Raw genomic sequence first — 24,289 nt, 5'->3', positions numbered from 1 at the left:
TTCTCTTCCTTTTCTATTTTGCTTCCAGGTATTCATTTCTACTTTGAGTGATGTATAGATTCAGATTGAATGAAGCCTAATTGAGGAGAATTTGAAGTGCAAATGCTCATTACTGCTTTAGCTCCCCTCCCTATTTCGTTCTGGATGTTTAAATCATGTTAGATTGAACAAGTAGAACTTGGTTTAAATTGGCATAATATGGACTGTAATTAGGACTTTAAAATTACTTGGACTGTTATTTTGAATTTTCAGTTTGTAGTAATTGTTGAAATGTGTAATTGTATATAATGGCATCATTTGAACTAGAAGACCATAGTATTATAGCACACGATCTGAAATAATGGGACTGTCGTATAACAAAATTGTCAAGTTGAGTCGAGTGTATCTTAGATTCGTATGAATTTGTTTTATTTCGTTGGTGTTATCTCAACCTAGTATGAAATCCGAAATAGGTATCAATCAAGTACAAATCTGATTAGGTATGATGTCATAACTTTGTTAATTCACTAGCACATCCAGGTAGTAGTAGTAGAGGTTATTAAATCTAATGAATACGTGATTAAGCTATATTTGTGATAGCCTCCGTGTAATTTAATTTCTGTATGCATCTCAGTAGCTCCAAAACGTGGAAAAAGTCAAAAGGGCTTAGGATTGAACTGGTATTAGTTTAATAGTCCATTGTTGGACCGTGTGGGCTGCGATGGCTTATACAGATGGCCCAGACCTCATACCTGTAGCAAACATGTCAGGGCAGTTGGCCCAGCTCGTTTCTGGACAAATATTGAGGTCTCAACACCTTTAAAGGCTTGGTTTAATTGAAAATCACAAATTCGAAAGCATTGGGTCTTAAATAAGGCTCACTAATTAGGACCTCTGTTTTGTTATTGGAAAAAAGTATATATAGAAAATCATAGTCACTTTTAGGCTTGTCCTTTAAAATAGTAAATGAGACGAGCCTCGCCAAATAAAACTACAAGTTGCGGGGCCCTCGATAATTGGTTATGTTAAAATACTTAAAATTCGGGATGGGCCGTTTAGCGAATTTCACGGCCTTCCCAAAAGATAACAACGCGTTAGCCACTTTTGGCGCGATTTTAATAAAATTACATTTCTAAATTCGGGTGTGAATTTCATGTGACCCAAATCCAAATCCTAAAATGTTGAATAAAATATGTTTCGGATTGCGGGTGCATTTCATGTGACACGATCCAAAGACATGTTTTAAACGACGTTCAATCTTTCCTTAAAAATTGAATAAAAGTCGTTGAAAGTTAAAATTTGCACATAGGTTCATAATTGTTTAAAATCAGATATTTTAGCTAAATATAACAGTTGAGCAACTGTGCTAGAACCACGGAATCCGGGAATGCCTAACACCTTCTCCCGGGCTAACAGAATTCCTTACTCGGATTTCTGGTTCGCGGACTGTTAAACAGGGTCATCTTTTCCTCGATTCGGGATTCAACTGGTGACTTGGGATACCATAAATCTCCCAAGTGGCGACTCTGAATTTCTTAAAATAAATTCCGTTTTGATTGTCCTTTAATTAGAAAAACTCTCTTTACCTATACCCTTTTCCGGGGTGTAGGTGACAAAGGAGGTATGACAGCTCTGGCGACTCTGCTGGGGAGCGAACCCAGAATCTCTGGTTCAGGTTTCAAGAATTCAAGCTTAGAATAATTGTTATAATTGGCTTTATCCATTATCTAATTTTGTTACATGATTTGGGGCCTAATGTGCTAATTGATTGCTTTTACCGCTTTGATATTCCGTGAACTGTATATAAACTGTTGTGAAATCCCTCTTCTCTCTGAGTCTTCTAAATCATGAAGAAGTGTGCGCTTCGTGTGACTTCTTTTCTGTTAGAGTCATATCCCAAATTTAGAACGAGGTTCGGACAAGTTGCAAAGCCGGCGAAGCTTCTGTATTCCCGGTACGCTGCCCCACCTCGGCTCGAGCTGTCCGCTCGGGTAAGCCAGGTCTAGAGCAAACACCCAGGTTCTGAACCTAGAATAACTCAACTTCATGCCGGATCCCTAGTAGGAACGCTTATTTGCATCATGTGCATTTGACTTAGGGGACTCAACACAGGGGTTGGATCCGTCTAGGACAAGCAACCTGAAATGACAAAGACCATCCTGATGCATCCTACTTGTTTTCTGTGCACTTATTTGTTCGGGCTTGCATGTTGACCAGCTTCTGAATATCGGGAATATCAGAAATTTGAGAAAAGAAAAGAGAGAGAGGAAATAGCAGTGTAGAGAGTTAATTACCTATTTTTAGAATAAAACCAATGCCAAGTACTTTCGAAACTCTGCCGAAATTTTGAGAAAAATAAAAATAAAATATTTTATGTTTTTAATTGTTTGTTTTACACAAAAAGCAAATATGCGTGAAAAAGAATATTTTATTTTAGTTTGTCTTGTTTTCAAAAATGGAGGAGAAAAATAGTTTGTTTGTTTGTTATAAAAGGGAAAATTTTGTTTTCAAAAAATAGCTAGTTTCTCCGCCCGAACTACGCAGGTTTGATTCTCGCCGGATGTGAGAAACATAGGCAACCCTCATCGGGTCCAACCTCCCCTCTCAAAAATAGCCAAAAATGTCAAAATAAATAAGTCGGGTGATGCCATTTTTGTCAAAAATAGCCGAATGTCCCCAAAAGGGACGCCGGAAGGCCGATTTTGCATAAATAGCCACCTTTGGTCATTTTTAAGATTTCGATCGGTTAATCCACATAGCCTTAAAATCCTCGTTTCCGAAGTGCTGAAAGGCCGTGTTTGAAAAACCGAGTCCTTCATTTTAATTTGAAAAAAAAAATAGTAGTCTTGTTTTGAATCAAATAAATTTACCTTTTTCTTAATCACCTTAGTAAATGTGCAGGATGAGCACAAAGGCAAGCGAATCTTTCACCGTACTTAATGAGGTCCCCCTCCAACTCCACATGTGGTGAAATGATCTGGGAAAAGGCAACAATGAAATAGTGGCTAGAATCCTGGGAGGTATTGTCAGTCTACTAAATGTCAAGCCAAAGTCGGATGTCATTGAGGCCTTAATACCATTTTGGGACCCGACCTGCAATGTGTTTCGCTTTGGGGGTTTTGAGCTTACGCCTGCGCTGGAGGAAGTCGCGGGTTATGCAGGTCTGAATGGAAATCTGAGGGGTCAATATTTGTTGTCACCAAGATGGGTCTCCACACAAATTTTTGGATTTGCTAAACATCAGTCGGAGTGTTCAGAATGATGATTTGTCGGGAGGATGTTGCACTCTTCAGTTCCTGTATCAACGTTATGGTAATCCTCAGGGTTTCGAAGAACTAAATCTGGGACTGACCCATGCTGGAAACAAAAGTAAGTGGGAAGCAAGACGAACCTTGGCGTTCATAACGACATTCTTGGGAATCGTGATTTTCCCACGAGAAGATAAGAAAATAGAAGCAGGCCTTGTGGGGATGGTTGATGTTGCGATTAAAAGGGCAGATAGCAGTATAGTCCCCCTGATTTTGTTAGAAATTTACCGAGCATTGACTGTGTGCAGGGAGGGAGGAAATTTTTTCCAAGGTTGCAATTTATTACTTCAATTGTGGATGCAAGAACATCTGTGCCATCGGGCGGGGTACATGAACTATGGGCTGACTAGGTTAAGCTGTATCGAAGAATTTGAAAAGCAGGTAAGGGGTATTGCATTTTCTGAAGGTACCGAAGCTTGGCTCATATGACTGAGGTCATTGACTGCCGATCAAATTGAATGGGCATTTGGGTGGTTGCCCGTTACCGAGGTGCTATATATGTCTGCGGAAGAGTGTCATATTTTTTTAATGGGTGTTCGGAGTATCCAACCATATGCTCCCCATCGGGTACTACGCCAACTGGGAAGGTTTCAAGTCGTCCCCAAAGATGAAGACTTGAGTAAGCACGTCATTGAGTTGAGTCCGAGAGCCGTATTCCCAGAAGATAAAATTCGCAAATTATGGAACGAATGCCGGTTCCTCGAGCCTAAGACTATGGTCCGAGATCTGGCTAAAGGTGAGGTGGACCCGAAGTATAATGCGTGGTTTGGGAAAAGGTTCCAGATTCTCTAAAGGCCCGCCAAAAGAGACCATGTCCAACAGTTTATAAATGATTCACAAGAGCAATGGGGTTGGTTAGCAAAAGAAGAGGGTTACAGGGCAGAAATAAGCAAGTTGAAGCGACAGATTAGAGACCTGGAATTTGAAAATAGTTTGCAAGTTGATGCCGAGCAGGGAGAAAAGAACAAATTGGCCCAAGAAAATGAGGCGCTGAAAGCCCAAATCCGACAAATGAGGATAGATGTTGACAACCAACGAAGGAGTCGGTCGGATGAGCGGTTAATAAAAGGGTTGAAAAGGGAAATCAGTGAGTGCCGGGATAATTTGAAGAAATCTGAGGATACCATAGCACAACTCCAGGCACAATGGGCAAAAAGAACAAAAGAGCGCAGACAGTACTTATAGCAGGCGGGGAAAGATTAGAGGCGGCTAAACAAGCCAAGGCTTTTGAAACCGAAAGTGAACACTACTAAGATCTAATGGCCTTGGTGGAAGATGAAATACAGCAGTTACAGAAACAACATCTGCATGATTCTCGGGTTTTGAAGGCTAGAGAGGATCAGATAGAATGCCTACTCCTGGAGAAAGACCAAATTAGGGACAAGATTTTAACTACTGCTCATGCTATTACCAGGAAATGTCGGGTGTGTGAAAACATGACCCGCACTATTTTCTTCTCGACAGTGATGATATTTGTGAAGCAAATCATGTATGAATTGGAACAGCTGGAAAGGGGCCGTACACCTAAACCCGCGGCAAGGCCGGATGACGCCCCGCGGGCACCCAAATTTAAAGCTTTAATGTATTCCTAGGTTGAGTCTGCATTTTCTTTCTCCTTAGAGTCTGTTGTCTGTTAGAGTCTGTTTTTCATTTCATGTCAGAGTCTGTCAGAAGTTCTTCAGTTTGTATTTGGTTTGGTTTCGAGTCTATTATTTTCCTTTCTGAAAGTGTCTAGTTTGTAATAGAATGTTTATTAATGAAAATTGAAAATTTCCAAAATTGTATCTTTACTTTTCTCACTTATCTTCACAAACTACGCTCGGTCTAATTCGTACGGAGTCACGATATGTAGGCAATCCTCGTCGGGTTCGGCCGTAACTTTAAGAGAAAAGCAAAAGAGAGAGGGAAGAAAATGAAAGAAAAACAGAAAAGAAGTAAATGAGCGGGAAAACAAGAAAGAGTGAAAATAAGAAGTCGAGGGAGTGAGAGAACCAAAATAAGCAGAAAATAAAGGCAAGAATTGAAAAGGAAACAGAGAAAAGAAAGGAAAAGCAAGGAAAAAAGAAAGAAGGGAAAAAGGAAGCAAAAAGAGAAAGAAAGTTGTCGTCGGAAATAAAAGCCAGGATGACGCAAGCAGCCGAGCAAATGCATAATAAAATCCGTTAAACTGCTTAGGTGCATTCATTCCCCAACATGCGGTTATCAAATCTACTCATGCCCTAACCATTGACCAAGCTGTTGTTGATGTTGAGTCCAGGTAGGTGGTTAGTTGTTTGGCATTCTGGCAACACATCCATACAACACCCGGTCTAAAGATAAAGTGAACATGACTGGCCCGGAATCTGATACGAGTATTGCTGACCCATCGAAAGAAGTAGAAGAAATGGACGTTCATGCAATGAGGGAGGAAATGTATAAGCTAAAGCAACAGATGGCTGAAATGTACCAAGCCTGGGTGAAGGGGTATCCACCGCCAATTTATCCCGCTAACCCCGCTTATATCCCACCATTGGCTCAGCCTCAGGAGCCACCCACTGTGAATTCATCTCCAGCATTTCCCCTCTACCAACAATGCCAAGGCACCACTTCTCATACATCACAGACTCATCCATCCAAACAAGTCTCATACCCTCATCTACCAATCACTCACATTTTTGTGACACCTCCGCCTGCTACCCTACACGACAACCAGTATTATACCCCTGAGCCTACCTTCAAAGTTCCAGAACCCTACTCTCATACCCCTCATCTTGATCTCACGGCAGGCACCGAGAAGCTGCCTAAAACCCTGAGAAGGAGGAGATAATCAGAAAGGTCAAAAGCCTAGACCAATCATTCCGAGACATAAGGGGGTTAGGAGGCCAAGTAAGTGTGGCCTATAAAGATTTATGTCTGTTCCCAGATGTTCAGTTACTGGCCGGGTTCAAGATGCCTAAGTTTGACTTGTACGACGGGCATGGTGACCCAATAGCACATTTAAGGGGATTATGTAGCAAGATAAGAGGAGCATGAGGGAGAGATGAATTGATGATGGCATATTTCAGCCAAAGTTTGAGCGGATCGGCGTTGGAATGATACACTAGACAAGACCATAGCAGGTGGTACACCTAGGATGACTTGGCCCAAGCCTTCGCCTGTCAGTTTCAATACAATCTTAAAATCATCCCAGATCGACTGTCATTGACAAAGATCGAGAAGAAGCCCGACGAGAGCTTTCGAGAATATGGATTCCGTTAGAGAGAGCAAGCGGCGAGGGTTGACCCCCCGATGCAAGAGAGTGAAATGGTTGATTATTTCTTGCAGGCTTTGGAGCCCAACCTATTTTGGTCATTTGGTGTCAGCAGTGGGCAAGTCCTTTAATGAAGTCGTGAAAATGGGAGGCATGGTTGAGGAGGGACTCAAATCCAATAAGATCATGAGTTATTCAGCAATCAAAGCAATCACCCAAGCCATTCAAAACGGCACTAGGGTGTGCTTGGGAAGAAGAAGAAAGAAGAGGCTGCAACTGTCGAATCCGAAGCATGGTTCAGGTCTAGAAGCCCTTCGCCCTATTACAACCAACCCAGACCCCACCACCCAAATTATCCGTATACCCCATATGGCCCTCCTCAATACTATTATCCACCACTAGAGCCACACTTTTCCATCCACCATGCCCAAACTTATACCCAGCCTCTGGCTCATGCGCAATGGCGTGCGCCGGCTCCCCAAAACACATACCCAGCTCCACAAAATACATATCCACACCCGAGGGCTTATAGGCTAGGATCTGGCTTCCGCCCAAACCAAGCTTTCAGAAACGAGAGAATACAGAAATAGAAAACATTCACTCCGCTGGGAGAATCCTATACCACTCTTTTCCACAAACTGAGGTAGTTAGGCCTGTTAAACCTGGTTGAGGCCAAAATGCCAAATCCCCTTCCTAAAAATCTGGACCATTTAGTGAGCTGTGAGTATTGTTCAGGGGCTCCCGGACATGATACTAAGAAATGTTGGAGATTGAAAACTGTTGTGCAAGAGCTTATTGACACAAACAGGATAGAGGTTCAGGCCCCGGAGGCACCCAATATCAACCAGAACCCGTTGCCAGCGCATCATGAGGCCAACATGATTGAACTGATACATAAGGGAGCAGAGCTTAAGAAGCCCTCACAGACGGTCATGATGATCCATTCTAGCGAAGCTAAAGTGAATCAAAAGTCAGCTAGTGTGAAACCAGCGATTCAGTTGAAAATAATAGACAACAAGCCAGTTGTGGTGATGGGGAAAGGATCGTCCATTGTTGCGAAGAAACCAGAGCCGATCAAGGTAGTGGTTCGGGGAGTATCAAGCACACCTGCGGTAGTCATAAAGGGGGCTCACATAGAACCAGTTGTCATAAAGCCAGTAACCCAGTTACCAGTAATTGACAGTAAATCCGTTCCGTGGAAGTATGAATAGGTAGTTGTGACATACAAGGGGAAGGAAATGAAAGAGGAAGTTTGTGAAACATAAGGTTTAACTTGCTCGGGACATTGTTTTGCCCCTGAAGAGTTGAAAAAGGCCAGGGCTCCCAAGGAAAATCCGGTGCCAGTTAAGAAAGCTATTACGGAGGAAAAGGCAGAAGAGGTTTTGAAAAAGATGAAAGTGCAAGATTATTCTATTGTTGAGCAGCTAAGGAAAACACCAGCCCAAATCTCGTTGCTTTCATTGCTTATCCACTCGGATGAACATCGACGGGCTCTGATAAAGATATTGAACGAAGCTCATGTCTCCGATAAAATTTCAGTGAATCATTTGGAGAAAATCGCGAACAAAATCTTTGAGGTAAACAGAGTGACATTTTTTGATGATGAAACAGAACATAATAGAGCTCTTTATTTGACCGTGAAATGTGAAGATTCGGTAGTCACTCGAGTCTTGATTGATAATGGGTCCAGTGCTAATATCTGTCCTTTGTCTACATTTAACAAGTTGAAGGTTGATGATGACAGAATTCATAAGAATAGCATTTGCTTTCGAGGGTTTGATGTTGGTGGTACAGACATAGTGCGTGACATCGTACTTGAATTGACAATTGGGTCGGTCGAGTTCACCATGGAGTTTCAGGTGTTAGACGTGGCGATGTCTTATAATCTTCTGTTGGGGCGACCATGGATCCATGCTACCAAAGCGGTGCCTTCTACACTACATCAGATGGTCAAATTCGAGTGGGATGGACAAGAGATCGTAGTACATGGGGAAGACAACATGAGCACTGTAAGTGATGCCATCATACCCTTCATAGAGACTGATGATGATAAGGGGCCGTGGGTTTACCAAGTTTTCGATACAGTCTCGGTAGAAAAGTTTCCTGAAGGGAAAAGCGTCCCAGTCCCCAGAATAACGGCTGCAACTGTCATGGTAGCCTCTGAAATGTTGAAAAACGGGTTTGTACCAGGCAAAGGGTTGGGTGCTGATTTGTAGGGTATTGTTCAGCCAGTTTATTTCCCCAAGAATCTGGATACCTTTGGGTTGGGGTTCAAGCCTACGGCGGCGGATGTGAGACGAGCCCTCAAGATGAAGAAAAGAGTCTGGGTTCTTCCCAAACCAATTCCACGTCTGTCCAGGTCCTTCGTCAGGCCAAGTAGAGGGAAGCAATTATTGGCAAAGGTGTCTGGTCCACTGATTGGTGCGGATGGGAACTTGGAGAAAAGGCTTGAGAGGGTATTTGCTGAGGTGAACATGGTTGAGGCCGGGTAAGGGTCGAGCAAAGCAGATATACAGTACATCGGGCCACGTGCTAAGGTCAACAACTGGGAAGCCACTCCCCTTCCATCTCGGAGGGAGTCACGGTAGTGGGTTTTGTTTTCCTTTTGTTCACCTGGATTATTCCAGGGTTTGTAATTCAGTTACTATGTTCCGTCCGTTTGGATGAGTTAAAACCCTGTTATCTTTACATTCAATGAAATGCAATTCCTTTTCTTTCTTCATTCCTAATTTTATTTCCATTTTTTCTTTTCTTTTCTGTACAGTTTTTTTATGCTGATATCAATGACATGACATGCATGAGGAATCTTCGGCCCAGTTTTAAAAGCCAATCTAACTCAGAAATAATAGTACAAGAAATCGGGTGTGATGATGAGGTGGAGTATGATGATGACGAGGCCTATGAGGAAGTTAGTAAAGAATTAAGTCACTTTGAAGAAAAACCCAAACCTAACCTAAATGATACAGAAGCAGTTAATCTAGGGGACCAAGACAATGTCCGTGAAACTAAAATAAGTGTTCATCTGGAGCCACAGCTCAAGGAGGAGACAATCAAAGCATTGTTTGAGTACAAGGATATTTTTGCATGGTCGTATGATGATATGCCGGGGCTAAGTACTGTTTAGTGGTTCACAAATTGCCCACTGACCCAGCATCCCCTCCTGTCAAGCAGAAGCTGAGAAAGTTCAAAACGGACATAAGTGTAAAGATCAAAGAAGAGATTACCAAGCAGTTCGACGCGAAGGTCATTCGGGTTACACGATATCCCACCTGGTTAGCTAATGTTGTGCCTGTGCCGAAGAAAGATGGCAAGACCAGGGTGTGTGTCGATTATCGGGATCTTAATAAGGCAAGTCCAAAAGATAATTTTCCGCTGCCGAACATCCACATATTGATTGATAATTGTGCCAAACATGAGATTGATTCTTTTGCGGATTGTTACGCGGGTTATCATCAGATTTTAATGGACGAGGAAGATGCATAAAAGACGGCATTCATCACGCCATGGGGAACATACTGTTATCGAGGCATGCCGTTTGGTTTGAAAAATGCTGGGGCAACTTATATGAGGGCAATGACAACAATATTCCATGATATGCTATATGTGAGCACGTGATTTTTGCCCTATATATGAATTATTCCAAAAAAATTCAAACAAAAATGATTTTTTCTTATTTTTACAATTTTTGTGAATTTTTGTGTCATTTTCTGTTAATTGTTTGCATTTTATTTGTGCGTGTTAATTCACATGAAAATACAAAAATATGCATTTTCATTTAGGACTTAATTTCATATTTTAGCATTAATTAGGGGTTAATTTGTTTTAGAGCAAAACATCAAAATTCACAAAAAATAGTGCACTTTTGCATTTTTATTGTGAATTTGTCATGAATTAGTTTTAAACAATTTTAGGAATTAATTAGTTTTTGTTTTGAAATATATTAGGATTTTATTTTTATTGTTGCATTTTTATAAAATCAGAAAAATACAAAAGAAATATATATACAAAATAAAATACAAAACAAGTAAGTAGAAGAATGGAAAAAGAAACAAAAACAAGGAATAAATAAGGGGAGGCTGCTCGCAATTGGGCCTCTTCCGAATTAAGCTTCAGCCCAAATAGTCACGCCCCATCAGCCCATAACTCGTTCCCATCCGGTCCAATTCTTTAAACTCCAAACGACGTCGTTTTAGGGTTCGATCTCAACCATTGATTCTTAATCCAACGGACGAGATCATCCTAGGATCCCCCTATATAACTGTCCGAAACGTCCCCCCCCCTACCCCATCTCTCATCGTTTTCCTCACCCCTCTCAAACCCTAACCGCGCCGCCCTGAAACCCCTAGACCGCCGGTGGCGGCGCCGTCGTCCAATGGCGCCCAAATTTACACCTCCTCCTCGCCTTCATCTCCTCTTTCCAAAAAACCAAAAATCATCCTTCGAAACAACGCCTAGCCTCTCGAATCTTGATTTTAAAATCAGACCCAAAATCCTATTTTGTCCAAACGGCCAAAATCGATACCTGATAATCCCCTGACCTTCCTCATCTTGAATCCCTGGGCGAAATCCCTTAAATCTCTCTGAAGCTCAGCTTATTGGATCTAGGGTTGGTCAGCTCGGGCCTGTTATAAGGAGGTTCGAAGTCAATTGATTTCTGTTAACGTTACCTGCCTATTTTGGCTAAAATAGACAAGTAACGTTAACTGGAATTCAATTTCGATGGGTTAATCCGCGTGGAGTCTGAGTGAGTTTCTTTTCTAGTTTCTATCTGTTTCTTTTGTTCGCCCTCTTTGGTTGTGATCTTTGTTTTCTTTTTTAGTTAGTAGTATTCATGCTTGCTTCTTTTAGTTTGATTCTGATTTCTTCTCTTTTGCTGAATTTCTGTTAATAGTTTAAATAGTTCGTCAATTAATCGTTAGTTTAATTAGGTTCTCCTTTGTTCTGTTCATATAAAGTTTGATTTGGAATTTGTTTGAGACTGATTTCAGTTATTATTAATTGTTTGTTCAATTTTAGGGTTAATTGAGATAGTGTTTAAGATAGTTTATTTGGGTATAGCTGAATAATTCATTTGTTAGTTAACTTCAGTTAGTTTTAGCTAAGGTAAATGGGTTTGGTGTAGTCAACTGGGGTTAGTAATTTTAAGAGGTAATAGGGGTAGTTTGGGCATGGGAAAAGGGTAGTTTCTTTAAGAATGGTAATTTCGAAACAAGAGCAAGGGTAGTATAAGTATTGTATGGGTAGAAGAATACCCTAGGGCCTTCTAGAATAGTAATTAGTGTAGATTTCAATCAATTTAGGACACTAGCTTGGGTAATAAATGAGGGACTAAAGTAAAAATGAAAAGGTACTGAAAAGAACACCAAAAAAATCTGATTATTCACTCTTATGTTGCCTATAAATTGGCATTCTCATGACTTAGGGGGAGGTCTTCTTTTCAGCCCCTAAAAAATCTCACACTGAACTTTTTCCTTTCATTTTTTCAGTTTCAGAGTTAGCTTTTGAATTCAAACCAAAAATCCCAAACACAGTAGAAATCTTCAGAAAAACTACAAAAAAAATGAAGAACCTACTGTTCCATTCAGGTTTTCAGTTAGTGGCTGAGTTCTAGCTTTCAAATTCTATCTTATAGCTTGCGTTCTGGGTTTGCTGAAGTATTTTGGAAGTATTTCGAGTCTATTTGGGTGCATTTCAGTCGATTAGTGGTGTTTTGTTTGGGGTGTGATTTATTTTCAAATACTATTCCTAGTTTGAGCTGAATTCTGGTTTATTGACTGCTGCTCGCGCTGCTGCTGATCTTCTTCTTCTGTTACATATTCCATTTCCAGGTACCATTTTTGAACTCGCTGCCATGTAACTGAACTGGAAGTTGGAATAAAGAAGTTTCATCAATTCTATGTGTCAATGAATGCCTCCTGTTGATTGTTAGAACTTAGTTATTTTTGTGGTAGTTATACTGACATTGCATAAGGCAGATGATTTTGTTGTAGTACTTGGCTGTATAATGGGGACATTTACAGCCTGTTTAGAACTATGTTAATTGGAGTTTATATTGGACTGTTTGGACTGTACTAACTAGACCTCGAATTTGAATTAGTTGGATTGTTAAACTCTGGAACTTGCAGCTTCAATGAAGTGTAACTGAACTTGTGTGTTAATCATAGCTAGATGAAATCATCAAAAATTGAATCAGTTTGCCATTGTTAGTTGTTATTTCCAGCTTGTTGTTCACTTAGTATAAATGAGTTGGTCATTGTTTCAAGTCTGCGTGAGTAGTAAAATATGATACTAGCCTCATGTTTACATAATTAATTTGTAATGACCTGGATTGACTAATTCAAAACAATTGGTCCATTTTGTGTTTGTAAATCACGTTCCATTTGGGATTTCACATTAATAGTATTGGAGAGTTCAAGTTAAAGTCAGTAGGTAAAATAACTGGAATTAAAATTCAGTCACTTAACGTTTGGTGCATTTGGACCCGTTGAGAATCAATTTCAGTAGGTGTTCTCATCTATTTGGGCTATCAGATCTCCCAGGCGCCTTTGGGCCTTATCACTTGAGTTGAAGGCCCAAGTCCTGTCATAAGTATTTGTCTATTTGGACCTGGGCCAAGCTTCACTGGTCTACCCTCTGTCCAGTGTGGATTGATGTCAGGCCCAATATATTGGTTGGTTGAAATTTTGTCTTGCCCGCATGTGTCATTTGCTTCGGGCTCCTTGGGCCCAAGACTGAAATGGCCACTGATTCATTAGCACTTAAATGACAGGCTAGGGGCTTTAAGTTAGGTAGCTAGTTCAAGCTAAGAGGTTCGTCCTTTTGTTTGGACCCGGACTTGAACTCGAAACCCGGACTTTGATGTTAACCAATTAGGATCTTTTCTTTTTCTTTTAGAAACAAAAAAACAAAAAATAGAAAAATATAGTCGCTCTTAGGTTTACCCTTTAAAATAAAAATGAGACGAGCCTCGCTCAAGAAAACACAAAATGAGGGGCCCTCAATAATTGGTTGTCAAAATACTTAGAAATTCGGGACGGGCCGTTTAGCGAATTTCGCGGCCTTCTTAAAAGATAATGACACGTTAGACACTTTAGATGCGATTTTAATAAAATTACCTTCTTAAGTTCGGGTGTGCATTTCATGCGACCCAAATCCAAATCCCAAAATGTTGAATAGAGTGTGTTTATGATTGCGGGTGCATTTCATATGACGCGATTCGAAGGCACGCCTTAAACGACGTTCACTTTCTTTTAAATAAATACATGTTGAATAAAAGCGGTTAAAAGTAAAATTGGCACATAGGCTCTTCATGTGATAAAATCAGATAAAAGGCTAAATGCAACAGTGAAGCGACCGTGCTAGAACCACGGAACCCGGGAACACCTAACACCTTCTCCCGGGTTAACAGAATTCCTTACTCGAATTTCTGGTTCGCGGACTGTTAACATAGTCAATAATTTCCTCGATTCGGGATTCAACCGGTGACTTGGGACACCATAAATCTCCCAAGTGGCGACTCTGAATCTCTTAATAAACAAATCCCGTCTCGATTGTCCTTTAATTGGAAAAACTCCTTATACACCCTCCCCGGGGTGTAGTGCCAAAAGGAGGTGTGACAGCTCTGGCGACTCTGCTGGGGACCGAACCCAGAATCTCTGGTTCAGGGTTCAGAATTCGAGCTTAGAATAATTGTTGTGTTCGGCTTTATCTAATTTTGTTACATGATCTGTGCCTAATGTGTGTTAATTGACTGTTTTTACCGCTTTGAACTGTATATAAACTGTGCCGAAACCCATCTCCTCTCTGAGTCTTCTAAATCATGAAGAAGGGTGCACTTCGTGTGACTTCTTTTCTGTATAGTGTCTAATTCCCAGTTTAGAACGAGGTTTGGATAAGTTGCAAAGCCGACAAAACTTCTGTATTCCCGGTACGTTACCTCCCCCTCGGCTCGAGCTGTCCGCTCGGGTAAGCCAGGTCTAGAACAAACACCCAGGTTCTGAACCTAGAATAACTCAACCTCATGCCGGATCCCTAGTAGGAACGCTTATCTGCATCATGTTGCATTTGACTTAGGGGGCTCAACACAGGGGTTGAGTCCGTCTAGGAATAGCAACCTGAAATGAAAAAGACCATCCTGATGCATCCTATTTGTGATGTGCATTTATTTGTTCCAAACCTGCATGTTGACCAGTTTCTGAATCTCGGGAATGTCGGAAAAAAAAAGAGGAAAAGAGAGAAATAACAGCTAGGGAGTTAATTGATTATTTTAGAAAAACCCAATGCTCAAATACTGTCAAAACTCTGCCGAAATTTTGAGCAAATGGAAAAGAAAATTGCTTTATTTTTAATAGTCTGTTTTACTAAAAGCAAAAGAAAAATAGAAAAAGAGTCTTTTATTTTTGGAAAATTGTTTGTTAAAAAGAAAAAAAAGAGTCTTTATTTTAGCCTGGGAAAAATAGGTTGTTTATTGTTTGTTGAAAATAAAAATAAAAAGAGTCGTTATTTTGTCTTGTTTTCAAAAAAATATAGAAAGGAAAAAATAAAATAGTTTGTCTTGCCATGGAAAATGGAAAAAAGAGGTCTTGTTTTCAAAATATAGTTAGTTTCTTTGCCCGAACTACGCAGGTTTGATTCTCACAGGGCGTGAGATACGTAGGCAACCCTCATCGGGTCCAACCTCCCCTTTGCAAAAATAGCCAAAAATGTTAATTTTTGTCATAAATAAGTTGGGCGATGCCGTTTTCGTCAAAAATAACTGAATGTGCCCGAAAGGGACGCCGGAAGGCTGTTTTTGCATAAACGGCCCCTTTGGTCATTTTTAGGATTTCGACCGGTTAATTCACACAGGCTTAAAATCTTCGTTTCCGAAGTGCTGAAGGGCCGTGTTTGACGAATCGGGTCTTTCATTTTAAATTTGGGAAAGCAAAAATAGTAGCTTTGTTTTGAATCAAATAAATTCTACTCTTATTAATCACCTTAATAAATGTGCAGGATGAGCACAGTTGAAAACAAACCTTTCACCGTCTTTAGTGAAGTCCCCCTCCAGCTCCACATGTGGTGGAACGATTTGGAAAAAAGCAGCAAAGAAATAGTGGGCAGAATTTTGGGAGGTCTCATTGGTCTACTAAATGTCAGGGCAAGGTCGGATGTCATCGAGGCTTTAATACCATTTTGGGACCCGACCCGTAATGTATTTCGCTTTGCGTATTTTGAGCTTACACCCACGCTGGAGGAAATCGCGGGTTATGCAGGGCTGAACGGAAATCTGAGGGGTCAATATCCGCTGTCACCGAGGCCGGTATCTCCGCACCGATTTCTGGATTTGTTAAGTATCAGTCGGACCGTGCACAATGATGATTTGTCAGGAGGATGCTGTGCTCTTCAGTTCCTATATCAGCGTTATGGTATCCCACGGGGTTTCGAAGAGCCAAATTTGGGACTAACTCATGCCAGAAATAGAAGTAAATGGGAAGCAAGACGCACCTTGGCATTCATAATGGCATTCTTGGGAATCATGGTTTGTCCACGAGAAGATAAGAAAATAGAGATAGGTCTTGTGGGAATGGTTGATGTCGCAATCAAGAGGGCTGATAGCACTGTAGTTCCCCTGATCTTATCAGAAATGTACCGAGCATTGACTGTGAGCAAGGAGGGAGGAAGTATCTTTCAAGGTTGCAATTTATTACTTCAGCTGTGGATGCAAGAACATCTCTGCCACCGAGTGGGGTACATGACCTATGGGCTGACTGGTTTAAGTTGCATTGAATAATTTGAGAAGCGGGTAACGGGTGTCGCATTCCCCGAGGGTACTGAAGATTGGTTTGTACGCCTGAGGTCACTGACGGCAGATCAAATTGAATGGGCATTCGGGTGGTTACCTGTTACCGAGGTGGTATACATGGCAGCAGGAGAATGTTATATTTTGTTAATGGGTATCCGGAGCATCCAACCATATGCTCCCCATCGGGTACTGCGCCAATTGGGAAGGTTCCAAGTTGTCCCTAAAGATGAAGATTTGATCAAGCATGTCATCGAGTTAAGTCCGAGAGCCACGTTCCCGGAAGATAAAATTCGCAAGTTGTGGAATGAATGCAGATTCCTTGAGCCCAAAACTATGGTACGAAATTTAGCTAAAGGTGAGGTGGACCCAAAGTATAGTGCATAGCTTGGGAAAAGGTTCCAGATCCATCAGAGGCCTGCCAAAAGAGCCCATGTCCAACAATTCACGGATGATTCACAAGAACAATGGGGTTGGCTAGCAAAAGAAGAAAGTTACAGGGCAGAAATAGGCAAACTAAAACAAAAGATTGAGAACCTGCAATTTGAAAACAATGTGCAAGTCACCGCCGATCAGGGAGAAAAGAACAGGTTGGCCCAAGAAACCGAGGCGCTTAGGGACCAAATCCAACAAATGAGAACAGCCGCTGATAAACAACCGAGGAGCCGGTCGGATGAGCGTTTGATAAAGGGGTTGAGAAATGAAATCAGAGAGTGTCGGGATGAGTTAGAAAAATCCAAGGGTACTATAACAGGGCTCAAGGCACAGTGGGCAAAAAGAACAGAAGAACGCACCCATTACTTGCAACAACTGAAGAAGGATTATGAAAAGACCATTGCTAGTCTGAAAAGAAAGGTGGTCACTTTTGAGGATAAAGCAGCTAAGCAAGCTAAAGCTTTTGAGACCGAAAGTGGATATTGCTATGATTTACTGGCCCGAATGGAGGTAGAGATACAGCAGTTGCGGGATCAGCACCTTCAGGATTCTCGTGTGTTGGAGGCTCGAAATAATCAAATAAGGCGATTGCTTATAGAAAAAGGTCGAACAAGAGAAAGGATTGAGATCATTGCCCACGCCATCCTTAGGAGATGCCAGGCATGTGAAGACATGACCCGCACTACTTTCTTCTCGGCAGTGATGATTTATGTCAAGCGAACCATGTATGAGCTGGAGCAACTTGAAAGGGACTTGGCACCTAAGCCCGCGGCGAGGCTGAACGATGCCCCACAGACACCCACTTTTGAAGCACTAATGTATTCATAGATCGAGTCTGTAATTTCCATTTTAGAGTTTATTGTTTGTCAGTCTGTGTTCTTTTTGCGTCCAAGCATGCTAGTATGTTCGGAGTCTGTATTCGAGTTCAGTTGAAGCCTGTTATTTTCCATTTCAAAATATTTAGTTTGTAATAGAATGTTGTGGTAATGAAAAACTTGAAAAATTCCCAAAAATTGTTCCTTTATTTTAACACTTATTTTCATGAACTACGTCTGGTCTGATTCATGCGGGGTCACGATACGTAGACAATCTCCATAGGATTCGACCGCAACCAAATGAAGAGGGAAAGAAAGAAGAAAAACAAGAGGGGGGAAAAGGATAAAGAAAGAAAAGAGCGGAAAAACAAGAAAGGAATAGAATGCGGAAAGGAAAGATGAAAGAGAAGAGAAAGAAAAAGAAGAAGGGAAAAGAAAAGAGAGAAATTTTGCAATTAGAAAAAAGGAAAATGCCGGGATGACGCATGCGGTGGAACAAATGCATAATAGAAATGGTTAATTGTATAGGTGCATTCATGCCCAATGTGCGGTTATCTAATCCATTGAAACCTAATAACGAAATTGTTGTCAACATATGTAAGTTCAGGCAGGTGGTTAGTTGATTGGCAGTTCTGGCAACTCACCCGTACAACACCTGGTCGAAAGATAAAGTAAACATGACAGGACAGGATTCGGATACCAGTATTGTGGATCCTTCAAATGAAGTTAAGGTAACAGATGTGGGTGCTATGAAAGAAGAGATGCAGAAATTGAAAGCGCAAATGGCCGAAATGCATCGGGCATGGTCTTAGGGGCACCCGACACCACTATACCCCGCTAATTCATCTTACATCCCACCTCTGGCTCAGGCTCAGGAGCCCACTACTCCCTATGCATCTTCAGCCTTTCCCTATCACACCCAGGGCTATGGTACTACTTCATATGCTCCTCCAGCTCTACCACCCAAACAGAACCCTCCCTCACCCATGGTTCCAGTCTTTGTGGCACCTCCCCCGGCCCCATTACATAGATCGTCCAGTGAGCCGCTATTCCAAGATCACGACACCCAATATTACCCTCTCGAACCCACTTTCAAAATGCCTGAGACATATACCTATACACCTCATTTTGAGATCCCGAGAGAAGTTAAGAAACCAGTTAAGAATGTGGAATAGGAGGAAGTGATTCGTAAAGTAAAAAGCCTGGAGCAATCCTTCCGGAACATGAATGGTTTAGCCAACCAAGTCAGTGTTGCGTACAAAAATTTGTGCCCTTTCTTGGATGTTCAATTGCCTGCAGGTTTCAAAATGCCCAAGTTTGATTTGTACGAGGGACATGGCGACCCGGTGTCCCACCTCCGAGGTTTCTGCAGTAAAATGAGAGGAGCTGGGGGGAAGGATGAACTGTTGATAGCCTATTTTGGTCAAAATCTGAGCGGATCCGCATTGGAATTGTACACGAGACAGGACCCCGGCCGATGGTATACATGGGATGATTTGGCACAAGCGTTCATTGGCCATTTTCAGTATAACCTTGAGATAGTCCCCGATCGTCTGTCATTGTTGAAGTTGGAGAAGAAGCCCGCGGAGAGTTTTAGAGAATTTGGTTTCCGCTGGAGGGAAAAGGCAGCAAGAGTCGATCCTCCGATGAGGGAGAGTGAGATGGTAGACTATTTCCTGCAGATGTTGGAGCCGACCTATTTTGGTCATCTGGTGACATCCGTTGGAAAATCATTCAATGAAGTGGTAAAAATGAGAGCCATGATTGAAGAGGGATTGAAGTCTAACAAAATCTTGAGTTATTCAGCATTGAAAGCAACTACCCAGGCCATCCAAAGCGGTACTGGTGGTGTACTCGGAAAGAAGAAGAAGGAAGAAGTTGCCACAGTTGAAGCTAGTACTTGGTCCAGGCCCAACAACCCTCCGCCCTACTACAACCAACCCAGACCCCACCACCCAAATTACCAGTATACCCCATATGGCCCACCACAACATTACTATCCACCACCAGAACCACACTTTTCTATCCACCACGCCCAGACATACACTCAGCCTCCGGCGCACTCGCAATGGCGTGCACTGACTCCCCAAAATACATATCCACCCCCACAAAACACCTATCCACCCCCCAAGACAAATAGACCAAGAACCGGCTTCCGCCCAAACCAAGCTTTTAGAAGTGAGAAGGCCCCGAACAGAAAAACATTTACTCCACTGGGAGAATCTTACACCACTCTCTTCCATAGATTGAAACAGTTGGGAATGTTGACCCCAATTAAGCCCAAAGCACCAAACCCCCCTCCCAGAAACCTGGACCATTCTGTTAGCTGCGAGTATTGCTCAGGGATGTCGGGGAACGATACTAAAAAATGTTGGAAATTGAAAAATGCGGTACAAGAACTCATTGATAATCTCCGTATTGAAGTACAGGCTCCGGAAGCTCCAAACATCAATCAAAACCCGTTACCAGCGCATTATGAAGCCAATATGATCGAACTGATACATAAGGGGACAGAGCCTAAAAACCCCTCGCAGACGGTCATGATGATCCGTTCTACGGAAGCCAAGGTCAAAGAAAAGACAGTTAGCGCGAGGCCAGCGGTTTAGCTAAAAGCGATAAAAGATAAGCCAGTGTTGGTAATGGGAAAAGGACCATTTGTTGCTGCAAAAAAGCCAGAGCCAGTCAAGTTAGTGATACCAGGGTCATCATCTGCACCCGTGGTTGTTATGAAAGGGGCCTACATAGAACCAGTTGTCATAAAGCCGGTAGTCCAATTACCCGTGGCTGATAGCAAAGCCGTGCCGTGGAAATATGACAAGGTAGTGGTGACATACAAAGGAAAGGAAATTGAGGAAGAGAGTTGTGAAGCACAAGGATTAACTCGGTCGGGACGTTGTTTTGCACCCGAAGAGTTGAGAAAGGCTAGGGGCGCTAAAGACAATCCAGTGCTAGTCAAGAAGGCTATGACGGAAAAAGAGGCAGAGGAATTTCTGAAAAAGATGAAAGTGCAAGATTATTCCATTGTTGAACAATTGAGAAAAACACTGGCCCAGATCTCGTTGTTGTCATTATTGATCCACTCTGACGAGCATTGCCGAGCTTTGATGAAGATATTGAATGAAGCTCATGTTCCCGACAGAATTTCAGTGAACCATCTGGAGACAATTGCCAACAAGATGTTTGAGGTAAACATGGTAACATTTTCTGATGATGAATTGCCTATGGAAGGCACAGAACACAATAAAGCTGTCTACTTGACGGTCAAGTGTGAAGATTCAATGGTTACTCGGGGGTTGATCGATAACGGATCAAGTGCTAATATTTGTACGTTGTCCATATTGAACAAGTTGAAGATTGATGATGATAGAATCCGCAAAAATAGTGTTTGTGTTCGAGGGTTCGACGGAGGGGGAACAAACACAGTGGGGGATATTATACTCGAATTGACTATTGGCCCAGTCGAGTTCACTATGGAATTTCATGTGTTGGATGCTGCAGTGTCCTACAATCTTTTGTTGGGTCGACCATGGATCCACGCGACCAAAGCAGTGCCTTCCACACTGCACCAAATGGTCAAGTTTGAGTGGGACAGACAAGAAATCGTGTTATATGGGGAAGATCCCACATGCGCCATGAATGATGCCGTTGTGCCCTTTATAGAAACTGAAGATGATAAGGGACCATGGGTTTATCAGGTCTTCGATACAGTCCCGGTGAACAGAGTGCCCGAGGGTAAAAGCATTCCAAATCCCAGGTTGGCAGCTGCGACCGTCATGGTAGTATCAGAAATACTGAGTAATGGGTTCGTGCCAGGAAAAGGTCTGGGGGCTGAGCTTCAGGGCATTGTTCAACCTGTTTCTCTGCCCAAAAACCTGGACACCTTCGGACTGGGGTTCAAACCAACAGCGGCAGATGTTAGAAGAGCTCGTAAGTTGAATAATAAAGCTTGGGTTCTTCCCAAACCGATTCCACGTTTGTCCAGGTCCTTCGTCAGGCCGGGTGTCAAGAAATAGTCATTGGCAAAGGTGTCGGGTCCACTGATTGGTGCAGAGGGGAACTTGGATAAGGTGTTCGAGAGGGTATTTGCTGAAGTGAACATGGTTGAGGCCGGAGAAGGGTCAAGCAAAGCAGATATACAGTACATCGGACCATGTGCTAATGTCAACAATTGGGAAGCTACTCCTCTTCCAATTCGGAGGGAGTCGTGGTAGTGGGTTTTGTTTTCCTTTTGTTCATCTGGATTATTCCAGGGTTTGTAATTCAGTTGTTATGTTCTGTCCGTTTGGATGAGTTAAAACCATGTTATCTTTATATTCAATGAAATGTACTTTTCTTTTTTCTTCATTCCTAACTGTGCTTTCATTTTTCTTTTCTTTTCTGTACAGTTCTTTTTATGCTGATATCAATGACATGACATGCATGAGGAATCTTCGGCCCAGTTTTAAAAGCCAAGCTAACTCAGAAATAATAATACAAGAAATCGAGTGTGATAATGAAGTGGAATGTGATGATGACGAGGCCTATGAGGAAATTAGTAAAGAATTAAGTCACTTTGAAGAAAAACCCAAACCTAACCTAAGTGACACGGAAGCAGTTAATCTAGGGGACCAAGATAATGTTCGCAAAACTAAAATAAGTGTTTATCTGGAGCCATGACTAAAGGAGGAGATAATTAAAGCATTGTTCGAATACAAAGATATTTTTGCGTGGTCGTATGATGATATGCCAGGTCTAAGTACTGATTTAGTGGTTCACAAATTGCCCACTGATCCAGCACTCCCTCCTGTCAAGCAGAAGTTGAGAAAGTTCAAAACGGACATAAGTGTGAAGATCAAGGAAGAGATTACCAAGCAGTTTGATACAAAGGTCATTCGGTTTACACGGTATCCCACTTGGTTAGCTAATATTGTGCCTGTGCCGAAAAAAGATGGCAAGACCAGGGTGCGTGTCGATTATCGAGATCTTAACAAGGCGAGTCCAAAAGACAATTTCCCACTGCCCAACATCCATATACTGATTGAAAATTGTGCCAAACATGATATTGGTTCTTTTGTGGATTGTTACGCGGGTTATCATCAAATTCTAATGGACGAGTAAGATGCAGAAAAGACGGCATTCATCACGCTGTGGGGAACGTACTGTTATTGGGTCATGCCGTTTGGTTTGAAAAACGCTGGGGCAACTTATATGAGGGACATGACAACAATATTCCATGATATGATACATAAGGAAATCGAAGTGTACGTGGATGACATGATCATGAAGTCTAGACAGTAGTCCGACCATGTCAGAGATTTGAGAAAGTTCTTTCAAAGGCTTCGCAGGTACAATCTTAAGCTCAATCCTGCAAAATGTGCTTTCGGAGTGCCATCTGGGAAGTTTTTGGGGTTTACAGTCAGTCGTCGAGGCATTGAGATAGACCCGTCAAAGATCAAAGCTATTCAGGGATTGCCGCCTCCAAGAAACAAAACTGAGGTGATGAGTTTGTTGGGAAGATTGAATTATATTAGTAGGTTCATCGCTCAACTCATGACAACTTGTGAGCCGATTTTCAAATTGTTGAAGAAAGACATTGTAGTCAAATGGACTGATGAATGTCAGGAGGCTTTTGATAAGATAAAGCGGTATTTGTCGAACCCACCCGTGTTGGTCCCGCCAGAACCACGGAGGCCTTTGATTCTATATCTGACGATTTTGGATAATTCATTCGGCTGTGTACTGGGGCAGCATGATGTTACGGGCAGAAAGAAGCAGGCTATCTACTATCTCAGCAAGAAGTTCACATCTTACGAGGTTAAGTATACTCATCTGGAGAGGACATGTTGCGCCCTAACTTGGGTGGCACAGAAGTTGAAACATTATTTGTCATCCTACAGCACTTACCTCATATCTCGCTTGGACCCATTGAAGTATATTTTTCAGAAGCCTATGCCCACAGGGAGGCTTGCAAGGTGGCAGATCCTACTTACAGAGTTCGACATTATCTATGTGACACGGACTGCGATGAAAGCACATGCATTAGCTGATCATTTGGCTGAGAACCTCGTCGATGAAGATTATGAACCTTTGAAAACTTATTTCCCTGATGAAGAGGTGATGCACATTGATGAATAGGAACAAGATGAGAAGCCGGAATGGAAACTTTTCTTTGATGGGGCTGCAAATATGAAAGGCGTGGGAATAAGAGCGGTACTTATTTCTGAAATAGGTCAGCATTACCCTGTTACAGCTCGACTTCGTTTTTACTGTATGAACAATATAGCAGAATATGAGGCGTGTATATTGGGATTGAGATTAACTATAGATATGGGTGCACAGGAAGTCTTGGTCATGGGTGACTCGGACCTACTAGTACACCAAATTCAAGGAGAATGGGAAATACGGGATTTAAAGCTTATACCGTACCGGCAATGTCTGCATGATCTTTGTCAGCGGTTTCAGTCTATAGAGTTCAGGCACATTCCAAGGATTCATAATGAGGTTGTTGACGCTTTGGCTACTTTGGCGTCGATGTTGCATCATCCAAATAAGGCTTATGTTGACCCGTTGCAGATTCAAGTTCATGATCAGCATGCTTACTGTAATATTATAGAAGAGGAACTCGACGGCGAGCCGTGGTTCCATGATATCAAAGAGTACATCAGGACGGGAGTATATCCGGTACAGGCCACCGGTGATCAGAAAAGAACGATTCGGCGATTGGCAAGCGGGTTTTTCTTTAGTGGAGGAGTGTTTTACAAAAGAA

This window comes from Nicotiana sylvestris, chromosome 1 (assembly GCF_000393655.2).
Source record: "Nicotiana sylvestris chromosome 1, ASM39365v2, whole genome shotgun sequence".
Classification (NCBI taxonomy): Eukaryota; Viridiplantae; Streptophyta; class Magnoliopsida; order Solanales; family Solanaceae; genus Nicotiana; species Nicotiana sylvestris.
Note: the sequence above shows the minus strand (reverse complement) of the source record.